Source organism: Anomalospiza imberbis, chromosome 9 (genome assembly GCF_031753505.1).
Source record: "Anomalospiza imberbis isolate Cuckoo-Finch-1a 21T00152 chromosome 9, ASM3175350v1, whole genome shotgun sequence".
In the NCBI taxonomy this organism is placed as follows: domain Eukaryota; kingdom Metazoa; phylum Chordata; class Aves; order Passeriformes; family Viduidae; genus Anomalospiza; species Anomalospiza imberbis.
Genome location: NC_089689.1, coordinates 14,844,967 through 14,860,672, shown reverse-complemented (window position 1 = coordinate 14,860,672; position 15,706 = coordinate 14,844,967). Strand labels below are relative to the sequence as shown.

General features: G+C 44.6%; 1 long non-coding RNA gene across 1 annotated transcript in view; it reads right to left on the bottom strand.

The window, feature by feature from the left end:
- The window catches only part of LOC137479399 (uncharacterized), a 33,717-nt gene extending 18,588 nt beyond the window's left edge, over nt 1-15,129 (bottom strand). The window contains exon 1 of the long non-coding RNA XR_011002211.1: nt 14,754-15,129. This is a non-coding gene — a long non-coding RNA (uncharacterized lncRNA). The remainder of the gene's footprint in view (nt 1-14,753) is intronic.
- Nucleotides 15,130-15,706: the final 577 nt, after the last annotated feature.

The following is a 15,706-nucleotide window of genomic DNA, read 5'->3' as shown; positions in this document are numbered from 1 at the left end:
GTCCAGCCTTGCGCCTCCCACCTCCCGTGTGCACATGGACTCGCTGTGGGGAGCCTGCTGCAGGGCTCCTTCCCTCAGCACAGGACAGCAAAGGGGCCTGCTCTCCCCTTGCTCCTCCAAAGTGTGGCCTTGGTTTGGTGCCCATGTCCACAGGTGCTGCTCTGCAGCTGGGAGGGCCCCATGGGCCACATGACTTGTGTACAGACCAAAGTACTCATAAAAAGAGTCTTACAACAGCACCTATAGATTTTTATGAAAGCTGTCTCTAAAACAGGCACAAATCCTGTGCAGAGATGATTAAGGATTTTTATGCAACTTCTTTAATCAGAAGAGGCATACTTGGTTGAAAATGAAACCTCTGCAGGAAAAGGTTGGTTTTGATTAATTTCTCAACTTGAAAAAGTGTCCAAATTGTCAGTGTGTTTCACTTTGACATTTCTAAACATACAGAGAAGGAAAGAAAGAGAAGAAAATCAAGTTTCAAGTCACTTTTCATTTTAAGATAGGTTAAATTTCATTATATGATGAACTAGTGCAGTAACAGCATTGTTCAGAATCTCTTGCTCCATAATAATCCCCATATAACAGCCCCTGTATCTCTATAGGCTGTTACGTGTCAAGGCCATTATTTTTCATAATGCAACCTCAGGGAATTTTTTTTTTTTACTTAAAAAAGAGATGCATTCCTAGTTTTAATTAATTGTTTTAAGAAATTGTTTTGTTTCAGAACTTTGACCAGGATTACAAATTCACCACTGAAGATGGATCAAACTGATCAGTGACTTCTCAGGATCATGCTTAGTTTTGTTTGCTGTTTTTTTTTTGTTTGAGCTAATGGTCGTCTTGTGGAATGTTTATATGCATTGACGTAAGCTCTTTACCATCAGCAGTCTCCTTTAGCATGATTATCAATTGGCAGTTTGAGTATCAATTTCAAAGCATTTTTCAAAGATGCTAAACCCCTTTTCACAGAAAAAGAAAGTGAAGGGGAGTGGAGTGACTCATCCAGGCACATGGACTATGTCACCTGCAGAGCCAGAAACATACTCTGAGCTCCTGGTACCCACACTCATGGCCTGGGCATTAACACAGCATGTACCAAAACTGATAGCAGGCATCCCACCATGTTGCAAAGGAACATCCCCTTCTGGTGGAACATGCATTTGAAATTCAAAATATATTTGCTTGCTTTTTGGCAATACATGTGGTAATGCCTCCCTTACTCTTTTGCCTAACCCTTCACAGAGCCAAAGAAAAATAAAAAGTCCATTGATAAATTTTTCCATATCAGTTGCTTTGCATTGATGTTGCTGATACTGTAAACTTGGCTTCACACCAAACAGAAAGGTTAGAGCTGAATTGGGTCAGATTTTCATAAGTAATCACCACCAGATTTGGGTCGTATCTGTAGATACAGCCACTGCAAACTTTAGACTCAGTTTTGAACATGATTAAGTATGTTGAGGCCAAGCACTTTAAAATAAGAGATTAAAAGCAGACCATTTGCTCTGGCCTCAAAAGTGAATGCTGAGCTCTTTGAGGAATCTGGGCTACTCCATCCATCTTTTGTATTTATAACCATTCTGCCCATCAAAGACGACAAGGCTACAGATGTAAGAGGAGCTGATGGGTGGGACAGAGCTGCACCTCAGACGTTTGAGAGCTTGAGATCCTCTAGCTCAGAGCTGCTCATTGAGGCCACCTAACAGTAAATGGCTTTCAGGGAGAAGATAATGTGGCCACTTAGGGAAAATGGACTGTTCTTGGCTATACAAGAAAGAAAGTAGGATGGACTAGACCAAATAATGTTACTTTTTAAGAGTCTTGCAAAATCAAAGTGTGCTTGAAAGCAGCAGTGAACTTCAGTATGTTTGTAGTAGTAAAAGGTAAAAGAGGGTATGAGAGATGGTCCAAGGAAGCCTAAGCCACGTGGTTAACTACTAGTACAACCCAGTAGTTCTGGTTATTAGGAATGACAAAGCAAGAAATAAATGCATGGGGATTGGGCATGGGTGGAAGGTGTTATTACAAACCAGTAAGACTGCAAATCCTGAGTTTCTTCTACCAGACAGTCCTTCTAAAAATCAACCCTTCTGTTAGGGAGAACAAAAATAACAGTGATGCATATTAAGTGTATGGAAAACCAGCCTGAATGACTGAATCTCAGAGTAGAATCCAGTAGTAAATGGGGCTGACTATGAGCAAAGATTGTAAATATTTCTTGGTTCATGGTGGGTTGATTTTGGGCAGCTGTTGGAGGTATTTTATTTTAATCCAGACCATCTGTGTAGAGGCACTTTTCATGCAATGAATTCCATCAGCACAACAGCCAAGGTACCTGCAGTGTGTCTGTGACAGTAATCCAATAGCTGGTACTGAATTTGCCTGGGATTAACAATTGTTCAGAGAGAGGGGTAAGGAAGGGCCAGCACCAGGTGCTGTGTGGAAACTTCAGCAGAGGTTTAATGAAGAAAAGCAGGATGTCAACAGAGGTTTGACACAGGAGGGAGATGAGCTCACAGTGAGGAGAAAGGGCGTGGGGAAGAAGCTGTCATGTTAAAAATCTGTGCCAGTAGAATTGGCAGATAACATTAGAGCACATGGAGCTGTAGGGTGATAAGGAGGGTAGGTCAGTGTTACAGAGTGATCTGATTCACACAGTCACAAAATGTGTTTTAATAAAACCAAATGCAAGAGAACCCATCCAGGAGAAAAGAAAAATCTCCTGTGGCAGGGTGAGAATCTGCCTCTGAAAGCAATAATGAATACAGGGTATGATGTCAGGCTTGGATAGCTGAATGCTCAGCACAAAAGTGTAGTTATATTTATAGCATCTGCATCTATGTATCAATGTTATGTACTGCTTATCAGTGTACAGATGTTTCTTTAAGTACAGTCGTAATTATAAACAGGAGAACCACCACAAAATCTGCACAAGCATCACAGACCTGTGAAACCATTGCAGACCTAAATCATGTTGCAGATGGTGAAACACAGCATTGTGTGGGAGTTAACTATTTCCACATTAACGTTATTCAATCACAGTGGCCCATTTTCACACAGCTTGCTCAACTTCAGAAAGTTTGCGTAAAGGTTAAGGTTTGACATTTCGAGACAGAATGGCTTAGTCTTCTATGCTCTAGTGAGAACTACAATAAATAATCAATAATAGAAGAGAAACAGACTCTTATTGCATCCTTTTCCAGGGTGGAAGCACTGAAAACACGTTTTTTTGAAACAAATGCTTATTCTGAGGTCTTCATTACAGGATTTCCAGTAAAATAGCCGTAGGCAAGAAAGCACTTAATCTGACTGTTACATTAGGTTTCCTGAAACCCCATGTAGGTGCAATTCTGAGTGAAGGCACAAGAAAATGTCCTTACACTTCTAAATGGACTAACAGAATTATATTTCTATCAATATGTAAGGTTGTGATGAAGTCCGACCTAAGGGGTAGTCCTGTAGTGTGTTAGAAATTTTTTTTATAACCAGTGTGATTTCTGTTAGTTTATGCAAAGCATGCCTCTAAGAATGAAACAGATTGAGTTGGGGCATAATATCCTGTCACAGCAGCATAATTCATGACTGCACTCAGAAATCACTTTTCTCTGTAGATTTAGGTATTAGTTCAGAAATTACTTCTAGAAAGCAATACTCTTTCTCAGCCACTCAGTTCTACATATCTCTAATTAAATGTTTAGCTAATTACTGCTGCACATCTGTTATTTCTGCAGTAGTGGGTAAATACAGCACAATATTTTCAGTGTTATTACCATCACTGTATCTGTAGGTGTTGGCCCACTTCTTAATCAGAACCTACCCTTCAAACTGTGGCACTTGGTGTTCTGAGGCTGTGGAAGGAGGAGGACTCTGGAGGTTGCCTGTCTGCTCTCACCTGTGTCTCCTGGATGCAAGGAACCAAAGTAAGGGAATTAAGGGAATTTAGCTGCAGAGCCCTTGAAAGTCTCCACCAAACCTGCATGAATTGTGTGTTCACAGCTTGCAGTAGGAGTTGCAGGTTGGACAGAGGTAAAACTCCAGTACGAAACCCAAGATGTTTGCTACAGGCTTAATCCCAATGTCCAAGAGCAATGAAAGGGCAGCAGAGGTACCAAACTGATGCCCATCATCAGCATGGCAGGAGTCAAAAGACCTCTGGTCTGTGTGCCAGTCCCAAGTCAGTAGCTGAAGCTGGCTGCACAGCAATTCCCTGGTACGTAGCTGAGCCACTGCTTTGCTCAAGCAAACCCAGTGATGTTATCCAGACACCACTCACAGGCATGCAGGTACAAACATGAGGTAGAGGCAATTGGCAGGAAAGGAAAAGTCCAGACTCCCTTGTTTGGCCAGGATAGGTCTCATTTCCTTGTCACACACCTTGAAGTGAAGAGACAAAAGTGCCCATCTCAGAACAGCAGCTTGAGAGGGATGAAGTCTTTCAGATGCTTTTTGCCCCCTTGGGAAAAAGCAATTTTACAGGTACCCAGCAAACAGAAGTGTGGAGAAGGGAAGATGTCCCACCCAAGGTGTCATGAGAGGGAACTGCAGCTTCCTAAGGAGGAGGGCACAGAGCGAGAGTGACATTTGCCCAACATCTCATTCTCAAAGATGGCTGAACTACAGGGATTGCCTGTAAACCCACGCAAACAGCAACACAACAGATCAAGCACTGACATAAGAGACTTCAACCTATTTTGCTGACAGTTACAGGCAAATGAAGGCAAGGACCACAGCACCAACTCTTACGCAACATTTAAACACAGTGTTTCCCATATGCTTATAACATACAGCAATTGCCATGAACAAGTTCTCTTAGGTCATAATGACTGATAAGTCACCCAAAATCTAAAAACAAAAAAACAAAAAAAAAAGCACTAAGCAAGTCTGCTTTTTAAATGCAACAAAAAGATCAAAAAAGAGGAATTTGAAATAAATACCTGCTACGAAATAGGAGAGGACTTGTCAAACCCTTCTCTGTATGTTCTGCTAGTTGGAGCAACCCACACCTCAAACCACAGAGCAGTCAGGCAGGGTGTAATCCCATTGCAAGGAGGCTTCTGTCACACAATAACCTCCCCTCTCCACTAAGGCTGGGTCTGACCAGGCATGTGTTCATACTTCACCCCTGGTTTCTGAGGATTTACTGTTTTGTTACAGCACTGGGTATGTCACTTCCAGTTTAATGCAATGAATTTCAGGCTGACCACAATCAGGTGTGCAGCTACTTAGCGTGAGTTCTTTCTCCAGGAAGGTTTAAGAGTAGCCCTTAGTGTTATGTTAGTCCCTGGCCTCAAGGAAGAACAAAGTGAAAAACAGATGCTGCCATAAGCACAAAGACCAAATGTGCTGAGCCACACAGAATTGCAGTGGAAGTACTGAAGATAAGAGTAACACCCACTGACCCAGCCTTTCCAGCAGCCAGCAGTGACCAGGAAATGACCCTTTTCCCTCCAGCAGACTGATCATTGCCAAATTTAGTCTGCAGAGATGCCTCACCAGCACCAGTGAGACTCTTGCAGTACCAACTAGATGCAATCCATGCATCACTGACTGAGTTACAGAGCTGAAACATGTTCAGTTCTGTTTAGAGCACAGACCATTCAGATTTACACTAAATATGACATATTAAATGTAGGTCATCCTACAGTCAGGTTCCTGTTCTTTAATTTCAGTTAGAGTAAGACAAATCAGTCATATGTGAGTCAGCTTCAAAATGCTCTTGGAGCAGTAGGGGTTTGCTACAGAACTATGTAAATACCAAAAAAGAAACTGAAGATTTGACCTTTGTTTACCCAAGCGAGTCTCAAGTAACCAAAAGGCATGTCAGATTTTAATAGCATTTCTAGGATTGATTCAGCTCTGACAGGCCAACTTCCACAACTTGATGGCAAGTACAGCACATCTGTCAGCAGGAAGCCTACACAGAGACTGCAGAGGCACTAGGAACCCGCAAGTTACACAAAATAAACACTTTGGTGCAAAAATCTGAAACAGGAGTAGAGCCAGCATGATAGAATGCACTGATTTATTCACTGCCTTCATTCTAGTGAGAAGCCCTCCTGCAAATGCCACCATTGCATCTGGCTCTCCCAGGGGAATGCCCAGAGGGCTGCATGAGCAGTGCCAGTCCTCCAGCAGCACCAGTGATGAGTCAAGCCCTGTCTGCACAAGCCCATGGGGGCCAGTCATCAAGGGGACCATCTGAAATTAGCCACAAGCACCATCAGCACAGGAGCAGTGCTGTCAAGACGCCCCATCACAAATGCAAGCCCAAGACAAATCCTCAACCAGGGCACTTTTACCTTTAGTCAGTCACAGCTCATGGCCGTCTTTGTAATACCTTGGGCAAATATTGACTCGCATCCAACAGACTGAAAATATTTGGTCTGCACCAGATGTGGTGCGTATGTATCTTTGAAACATTAGCTAAAGGAGTGATTTGGGAAAATAAAAATTGTAGGTGGATGTGTTTACTTTGCAAGGTTGTTCACAATGTGCCCAGATGCCAGAAGTGTGCGTGGAGGTTTCACCCACAGGAAGAAAGCCAGCTGTAAGTGCCGCGATGCACAGTCACACTGTGCCTGCACGTGCATTCCTGCGCCTGCAGCTCACCACATGATAGAGAAGGGCTGAGGATCACTGGTGAGATGTTAACGGGTCCAAGTATTCCTGCTCTGAAGACAACCTGAAAAGGTCTGTTAGCTACTGAACAATTACTGAGCGTATTGCTTCAGGCCACAGTCTCCGAAGTTCTTGGCATGTAGTGTTGGGGCTGTTTTCTGCAAGAACTTGAGCACCATTTCTTTTCCATGGCCCACAGCTGACAGCAGCTTTGGAAATGCAGACACTGTTCCAAGGGAAGGGAAGGTAACTGCCCACTCCTCTCCCATTTCTCTTTCTCCAGCTATTTAGAAATTAGAGTTCCAGTAAAAAACACGCATCAAAAGCACACATCTAAGCAGATAAACACCTTTTGTTAGAAGGCTGAAAGCAAAAGAAAGGTAGTTTGATTGGTTTAAATAGTGGAAACAGCCACTCAACAGCGACATTAAATTACTTCAGTTTTCAAATCTTCGGTCCCTTCCTGTCCCGACTGTCAATTTCTCATGTGCATCTACTGTCTCCTGCTAAAAATCATCGGTCAGGTGCAGCTTTGGCAGTCACAGAGCTTGCCTATGGAAACTGGGGGAGGGAGGGAAAGCACTTCAGCACCATTCAGTAACCTATGGCTATTCCTACTATCCAATATTTTCATTTTGGGAATTGATGTGCATTCATTTGGGGGGCCTTTCAAAAGGAGTTCTTGGAAGTAACAAGTTTCAGAAGGAAAAGAGGTTCTTTTCTGTATTTACCAAAGTATAGAAGAAAAGAAAAACCACAGAATTTTGTTCGGTACATTTGCAGGAAGAACAGCATATTTGCAGGAAAAACACTAGTGAAATATCTGTTTGCTGGACCACTCAGGGCCAAACTCAATTGGTAGAATTTTGTACAGAACAGAATTAATCTTTTGGGACTGGAAATTCACAGTAATGCCCTTTAACCACCTCTCTTAAAATAACTGAATCGGCAGCACATCCCAGACAGCACTTGAGAAGTACAAGAGTTAACATTTTGCTGAGTCTTTTTCCACAAGTGAATCTTTTCATCAGATACACAACACCTGACACCTGGGGCTCTTATACCCTCTGAACAGCCAACAGATTTTGCCCAGAGCAAGAAAAAACAGCAAGCCACATACTGATCCACACATACACACACCTCTAATGCATTGCCTCCCAACCCCACTGGAAATTCAGGGGTGTTAGTACGGTCCTGGTCATGAAGGACCACTACAGTACCCATCCTTCCAGACAGCCTACCTACAGGCTTACTGTGAATCTCTGCAGAAAACTAACCCTGAAAACTACTTAGGCACTAAGCTTGCAATTCATCTGGTAACACTGAGCTGCAGGAACATTGCACCTCCCAAAAGGGGAGTTACAAATTGGTTTCAACATCATGATCAGTTAAACCAGCACTAGGAAAAAGATGAATCTTTAGCCATATGTTTCCTTGAAAATATTCCAAGTTCATTACCAGAGGCCGAGACGCTTCACAGTTAACATACCACAGGTTCAGGAACTAAGGTTATTTTAAAGGAGCCCTAGAAAGACACTTCTCTGTACTCATGGTAAGGTAGTTAAGCTCAGACCTCAGTGTCACAGCAGCATGCAAAGCCTCCTAATGCAGCAGTAAATCTAGAAAGCCCATTTGAGGTTTCTCCCTGCCTAGGAAACTCTTTAGACATGTTATAGTCAATATGCCTCATACCTGGAGGCTTCTGAAGCATCATCCCCACCATCCACTGACAGGGCTAGGAGCTCCCTCCCCAGCTAATTATTGACAGTCCAGCATGCTCTTAGCTCTGCGTGTCTGAGTGAGTTCAGCCTAGGTTTCCCTCCTCCAGATTGCACCATGCATTTGAGTACTCCATCTCCCAAGTCATATTCAGGTTCTAGTCCCCCTTCAAGGTGTTTGAGGGTTTCTTGTGGAGGAATCAAATCTGTCCAGCACCACCTCGTGAATCTTTAGCCTGACCTTTCTGGCTGCGGCTGCCCAGAGCCTGGATGTGCCCGAGGCACTTGCTGCACACACATTTTCTCTCAGTATTGTGGTGGAGTTTCCTCTACCTCTTTGGCAACCACTGTTACAACATAAAACTGAGCACCACTGTTAGAAAGATGTGCAATTACCCTATTTTAAATTTCTCTTTCAAGTTTATAGGACTGCAAACACACACAAGGAGTCTCCAGCAGGTCTCTGTATGCCATGGACACATGGACTTAAACACAATCTCTTCTGACCCATGACTTTCTTATACTGATGGCATCTTCCCTGCTCCTTCTGCTCCCCTGCCCTGGCCAGCCTATACATAGGGGCAGTTTAGTTTATTTCTGTCTAACAGATGTGAGTTTCAGTCGTCAGAGCATAATATAAAATTAAGTCAGATTGTCAGTCCCATGAACAAGGCTTTGTCAGAGCTAACAATGAAAACCTGATAATCGACAGATGAGGAATTGGGCTCATTTACACTTGTTTAAGCTGACAAAAGATTTTGTTATATTGTAGAAAAGGTAAAACCTCTCAGAAGCATGGCTGGCCAGCTGTGATGTCAAGGTGATGACAGATTTTATCACATCCTTGGCTACTGTGGGCTGTGCTAAAAGGGCACTTTAGCTCCTTTAGCCCATAAACCCGATTTCAGTTACCACCCTTTATTGTCAATATACCTAGGAGCAGATCACTGGAATAAAGGGATTGAAGAAATAGGAAACAGAGACCCAAACCATGGGCCAGGAGCAGGGCTGCACCATCACAGGCCTGTGTTTGCCATGTCCTGGCCTGCCTGGGGGTCCACATGCAGGAGCCAGCTCTTGGCAAGATCGACTGCCACCAGCTCTCACACACTGGTGACACTCCCCTCCTCACAGCATGGGGGGCCAGGAAAATGCACAGCCCTGAGTCACCCCCCAGCAGCAGCAGAGAACAGGCACAGCAATGCCTGCAGCCCAGCCAGAGAAAGAGGAGAAGCAGCTTTTTGGGTAGCAAGCAAGGCCTGGTATTTTTTTGCTTCTACGCTGGTGAGGAAATTAAGCACAGGGAAACAATTTTTTATCATTGTTGACGGGTTTTTTTTACCCTTTTTGTCTTCCCTGCAAAACAAAGCCCACCAGAGCTTCCGGACTGCCAGGTCTCTGGCCAAGAGGCTCTGGTACCACCATTGGAGACTGATTCACATGCCAGTACTTGTGCTGTCAGGGACCTTCAGTGACTGTCAGCTGAATTCCCACCACACAGCTAACAGGAAGGGGGTTTGGAGAGAAGGCAATAACATTAACCTAGGAGACTCTCACTAGCACTCACTAGCAGTACCAAAGACACCCTCACTGTAACACATGCTGCACAACCAGCCATGCTGCTTAACTGCAGCATTTCCCCTGATTCAGATGAACAGTGGCAGAACCCAACTCAGCCGGTGCAGTTGTCTTTTTGTGCTACTCTTTATTGTATGGGACCCGTAGGATCCAACAGTTTCTGGCTGAGAACCACACCTCCTTATACTTGCATTTTGTAGAGAGCATCTTCGCTCTCCAGCCACTACTGGGATCTAAAATCCAGGAGTCCTTAACCTAGTCAAACCATCACTATAAAGGCTGTGGCAGCCATCTCCAACATACAGACGTTCACAGAAAAAATTGCTCAAACATGAGATTTCAGCAACCAAACATGCAGAGGAACAAAACCGACATCCAAATGGCAAGTGGAAAGAGCCACAGTTAAAAACTAAACCACAGCACTCTCAGAAGAGAGAAGTAACAATCAAGCATCTCCCCTAATGCAATTATTTGGTGCCTAGCAGTTTGAGGCACTTCACACTTAAGCAGGCACATGCTTTTCCATGGCTCCATGTCTTCCTGGAGTATGATGAGTGATGTGAAAGGTTTCAGACAGATGTATTTAGAATTTAGGGGAAAGTAAGAGAGGACAGAGCTCACCCCACTTGCATAAAACCCCTTCCTCCCATAAATGCAACCGTTCTTTTCCATCCCTGCAAGGGTCTGTGACGCAACTTGGGCTGGGGAAACTGGGAAGGAAGCACCCGCTGGAAGATCACCCCCCTTGCCTGGGATGAAGGGAGAGGTGGCAAACGGCCTCACCACCTCAACTGGCTACAGAAATCAATCCAAACATTGCCAAATGCCTGTAGGGAACAACAGCAATGACCCCTGCCAGAGCCAGGCCCAGCTGACAAATGAGCAGGCAGAGAGCAAGGCTACCTGGCTTAGTAGAGAAGCTCACAAGCAAAACACCTCAGCCATGGTGGAAATATCACACAGGAAGGAGACTCTTCTCAATTGCCATTAATGTTAATTTAAGCTACTGAAAACACAAATAATTCCAAAACCAACTGACAGCAAATATATAGAGTATGCAGCAGAGCTCAGCAAAGGTCAGGCCCCTGCAGCACAAAGCCCAGCACAAGCACACAGGAAGACCCAGCTTTTTGCTCTCAGAGCTCGAGGTGACAGCATCCTGACTCACACTCACTATTACTCAGTGTGAGCAAGAGCATCCTGGTCCAGAAGGTCCGAGCTCTCTGACTTCAGGTTTGCAATAAGGATGTCTACCTGCAACCATCATTCCTGCAGCACCTCAAAGAGTTAGAACAGCTACATTAAAGAGGATCAAGAATATTTTTCACCCATTCCCTTTTTGGGTCTCACCCTCCTGCCTGCCTGTCCATGTTGCTGTGTTTCAGGGAGACAAAGGGCAATAGAGGTAGAGCTGACAGTCTGTGAAATTGGGAATTTAGCAACATACAGTGGGCAACAGGCAACATAAGATCCCTTGGCTTAAATCAGTTCAAGTTAATTGCTAGGAGTCCTTGGAAGCAATTTAGACCAAAGTAATGTCTATCCTTTTCTGGTTGACCACATAATAAAATACTATTAATTTGTTGTGGTTCTTCACTTCAACACTTAAAATTTCCTGTAAGAAATACTAAAAACACTGGGAGTTAGCTTCTTATCTTTTGCAATGCTCTTTTTCCCCTTTGAATTCAACCCTTGAGTCTATCAGTGAGCACTGGAAATGTATTATTCATAGGGGGAAAACAAAGTGTAAAACATAAGTAATGTATCATAATGAACTGTCTGTCACCTCAGAGGATTACAATTTCCCTTTAATGCCAGCTGGCCCTATTACAGTATCTAAATCAATGGAATATCTTGGCCATTTTCAACACCTGCGGTGCTGCACTCCTGCCAGCCAGTGCCAGCGCGGTGGCAGAGCAGCCACCTCTGAGCCGTGTGCCACAGAGGGAGCTGGCAGCACGAGCCAGCAGCTGAGCTGCCTTCTGGGTGAGCAGAGGGGCCCAGCATTGCTGCAGCAATTGCCAGTGCCTATGGACACTGAGTCTGAGTGAGTGGGGTGGATGCACCCCATGCACTGTAGTATCCAGCTAGCTGGGGGATCCCACATGTGTCAGAAAGTTGGCTGCACAGTATTAAAAGAAAATAATTTCAATGCCTGTTATATTATTTTCCTTATATGTTTGCCTTATTCAATATTCTTTTGTCATGTCACCTCTACTAAAAAAAAAAATAAACAAAAATGCAGATGAGGAGCAGCATGTTAGAACAAGCACAAAAAATTGGTTTGCTTTCAACTTACTTGAAAGCTTTATCACATGTTCCAGGTAAATCCGTTAGGCAACATTATTCCAACAAGGTGCGGCCAGCACTGTTATAATGTATGAAACATTTCCTTCAGATTTATGTGCTCTCTCTTTACAGTACATATGTTGTGCATATCACAAACTGGTGTGACACAGACTCAAGAAATGTTCTGAGACTCATGTGTTGGTTTTTTTTTTCATTTTTCTTCCCCCAATAAAGAAGTCATAGACAAAAATAGATACTCATATCCAATCCACATTCAGACGTATTTGCAGCTTTAGATGCACAAATACCTTTAAAATCCGGTTCCATCATTTTACATGCCTTATAATGCATAACAGATATTTACATGACTGAAATCTATTTAGACTGCTTTATTACTCAGAGGAAAAAATACTGGAAACTACCACTAGCCTATTGACAATAAAAAAAAAAATTACCCTTGGCATTCTCAGAAGCCACCTCCACTGCAGGTGAAAATAGACAGGATGTGGCTTGGCAATGGAGTAAGGTCTGAGATTCAGTAGAGAAAATCTCTGGAATTTTAACTCTGAGCAGGCATCTAGTAAGGTCTCTGCTAGAGACACACTCCATTGACTTACATGCATATTTCAGTGCTTTTCTAAATCAGAATTTCCTCAAAGGGCTGTATGCTGAGGTATGTTTCACTACTTAGAGTAAGACCCAAATCTTACAGAGTAAAGGTAAAATCCTTTCCTGATGTGAACTGGGGTTATGCTGGAGATGAATTTGATACAACTGACCTGTTTGGTTTTTCTCTCTTACAGGTGGAAAATGAAGAGGCTTGAGGAGCACACCTTTGCCAACATGCAACAGCAGCACAGCTTGCAAGCAGAATTGCACGAGTCTCGCAATCTTTCACCCAAGGCTTATTCTAGAAACCTCTTCCTCCCTCCCCCCATCAACTGCAACAAATGTTTTGCTTGAGGAAGGAGCAAGACCCAGAAGAGCTGCTCTCTAACTTGTGTTGCAATATCCAATCTGAGTGTTACCATAAGCTTTTGGAAACTGACTGTATAGAAAACACAGATGATGTTTGCATATTTTAATTTTAAACATCTCTGCTTGGCATACGGATGGAACCTAATAAGGCACTTTGTTTCTGCCTCATGAATTAATTCAGCCTGCTAACTGATTTGGATAAAGCATTTTGATTCCAACTAATAAATGTGTTTTCTGTGCAGCCAAAACAACTTTTGGAAGCAAAGTAAAAAGTTCTTTAGCTTGCCAGAGAAGTACTTCTATAATATCTATAAGGAATAGACCTTTTATTTTTATAACCCACTTGTTCCACCCATGTCTTTTAAATCAATCAGATAAATTCACCTTGTTTTTCAATGCCCGGAATCCTGATAGCTCTGCACACTTGATAGGTAATTTAATCATTGTTGGTGTGGATGAACACAAGCTCAAATTAGCTTCTGAAAGGCTTAGTTGTCCCGTAGATAGCTCTGCCTTTCCACTTTTATGCAGGAACTGAGCTTCACCAACTGGTTAGCTAGAGGTGTCATTAAAAATTTACAGAAAGAAACAAAGGTGTGCTCCAGTGTCTCTCCTTACCCTTTCTACTGTTACTCTGGCAAACAAAAGGTATGGAACCTGCTTCATGAATAATGGGTCATGTAATATGCATAATGCATTTTTAATGGCACACAGTAATAACGTTGAGAGAGATATTTCCAATCTTCAGACTTGCTCCACAGCCTCTCAGTAGCCTGTTCTGATTCTCCCCAGATAAATCTTCTTTTCCTCTTCTTCATTTCAATTCTCCACCTTAAAAGCATGACTTTTCTCCACAAGTAGCTGCATTTCACCCAAACCAACAACTGGCACTCATGCAAGCAGGGCTGGGTACATGGGAACACCCTCCCATGTAGCAACACACAAACTTTCAGGGGTTTGGATCTGAGCTGCAGCCCAACAGTTGTGCCCTGAGACACCATTAACTCCAACATGCTCTGGGAGGAGATGCACTTAAACCAATAAAACAACTGTGGGTTTCTTCCCATGATGAACATTTTTGCCACACGAACATTTTTGCCACACGTGCTGTGTCCCTGGCCATCCACCCCACCCTGTGAGCAGCACTAGACTCAAACCAAACTAGTTGCTCTGTTTGGAAATAGGATGCTCCAAGGGGGCAAGCACACATTGCTATTGTAGTTTTAAAGGTAAATGCCAACAACTGAGCCTGCTCAGGGCCTGCTGGAGCAAGGCCTGCCCAGAGGGAGGAAGGAGGGAGGCTGTGCCTCGCAGGAAGCGTCCTCCTGAGGCCGGAGGGACTGGGGGCAACAGCTGCACCCTGGCGAACCCATAGCCAGAACCACTGGCCAGCACTCACTCCATCCACAGCAACAGCTTCACTGTAAAATAAATACTGAGCATCACCCTGGGGCAGGCCCAAGCCTGCCTGTGCCACTGGCTGAGCCATGCCTTGGAGCCTCCCCTGGCCTGGGTGGGACCCAGGGCATCACAGGCCTTCCACATAACCACCGAGTCTCCTGCACTGACCTTCTGCATTAATTAATCCAGCATAATGGGCCTAATGTGGTCTTCAGAGCAGCTGGCCTCTCCTGCGGTAGCTGTGCCACATCCCTTCAGCCTGGTCGCTGTGATCGTGGCCGCGTTTCTGCTCACGGAGAGCCCGGCCTGCGGCGCCCGGCCTGGGCACCCCAGGGGCAGAGCGCAGCCCCGCCCGAGCGGGCGAGCCCTGAGGGGGCGCGGCCACAGCCTGCGGGGGCAGCCCCGTGGGGCCACGGCCGCAGCCTGCGGGGGCAGCCCCGTGGGGCCACGGCCGCAGCCTGCCGGGGCAGCCCTGTGGGGAGCCAAGCGAAGTTCTCCAGGGTGGCAGAAAGCAGAAGCACAGAGAGGACCTCCTTGGCACCATGGCAGGTGAGTGCCCCAGCCTCGGGTGGGAAGGGTGCCCCAGGGCTGGGCCAGCCCAGTAGGGCACTGGGCGACTGCTCACTGGGTTCATCCAGAATAAATGTACAAAGCTGGAAACATGAGTATATACCCGTGTGGGCACACAAGATTACATGGACATGTAAAAAGCCAGGCTACCACGCTGTGCTCTATTGGGAAAAGGACAAGGGACCCCTCCATCATCCATCCGCCTGCTTCTCTTTTGTGTGGGCTGCAACTGCCAGATGGAGCCAGCCCTGCTGACAAGGCAGGCAGGCAAAAGGCCATATTGTGAGTCCCAACAGGCTTAAGTATAAATGATGCACCTGCTGCTCAGGTGTCCCTGCAAACTCCCAGGCAGAGACATTTAATCTTGTGGAAGACATTCAAGTTGCTTCTGGGCTAAGCAGGACTTCTGGCTGTCTACATTTCCAAAGCAAAGCCTTAAATTTATGGTTTCCCCCTTAAATCGTTTTATAGTGGTAGTCCAAGCCACGGCATACCCTCGTCCTCAAAAGTGTGAATGTTTATCTGAAACCAGTAGGAATTGGACAAATAAA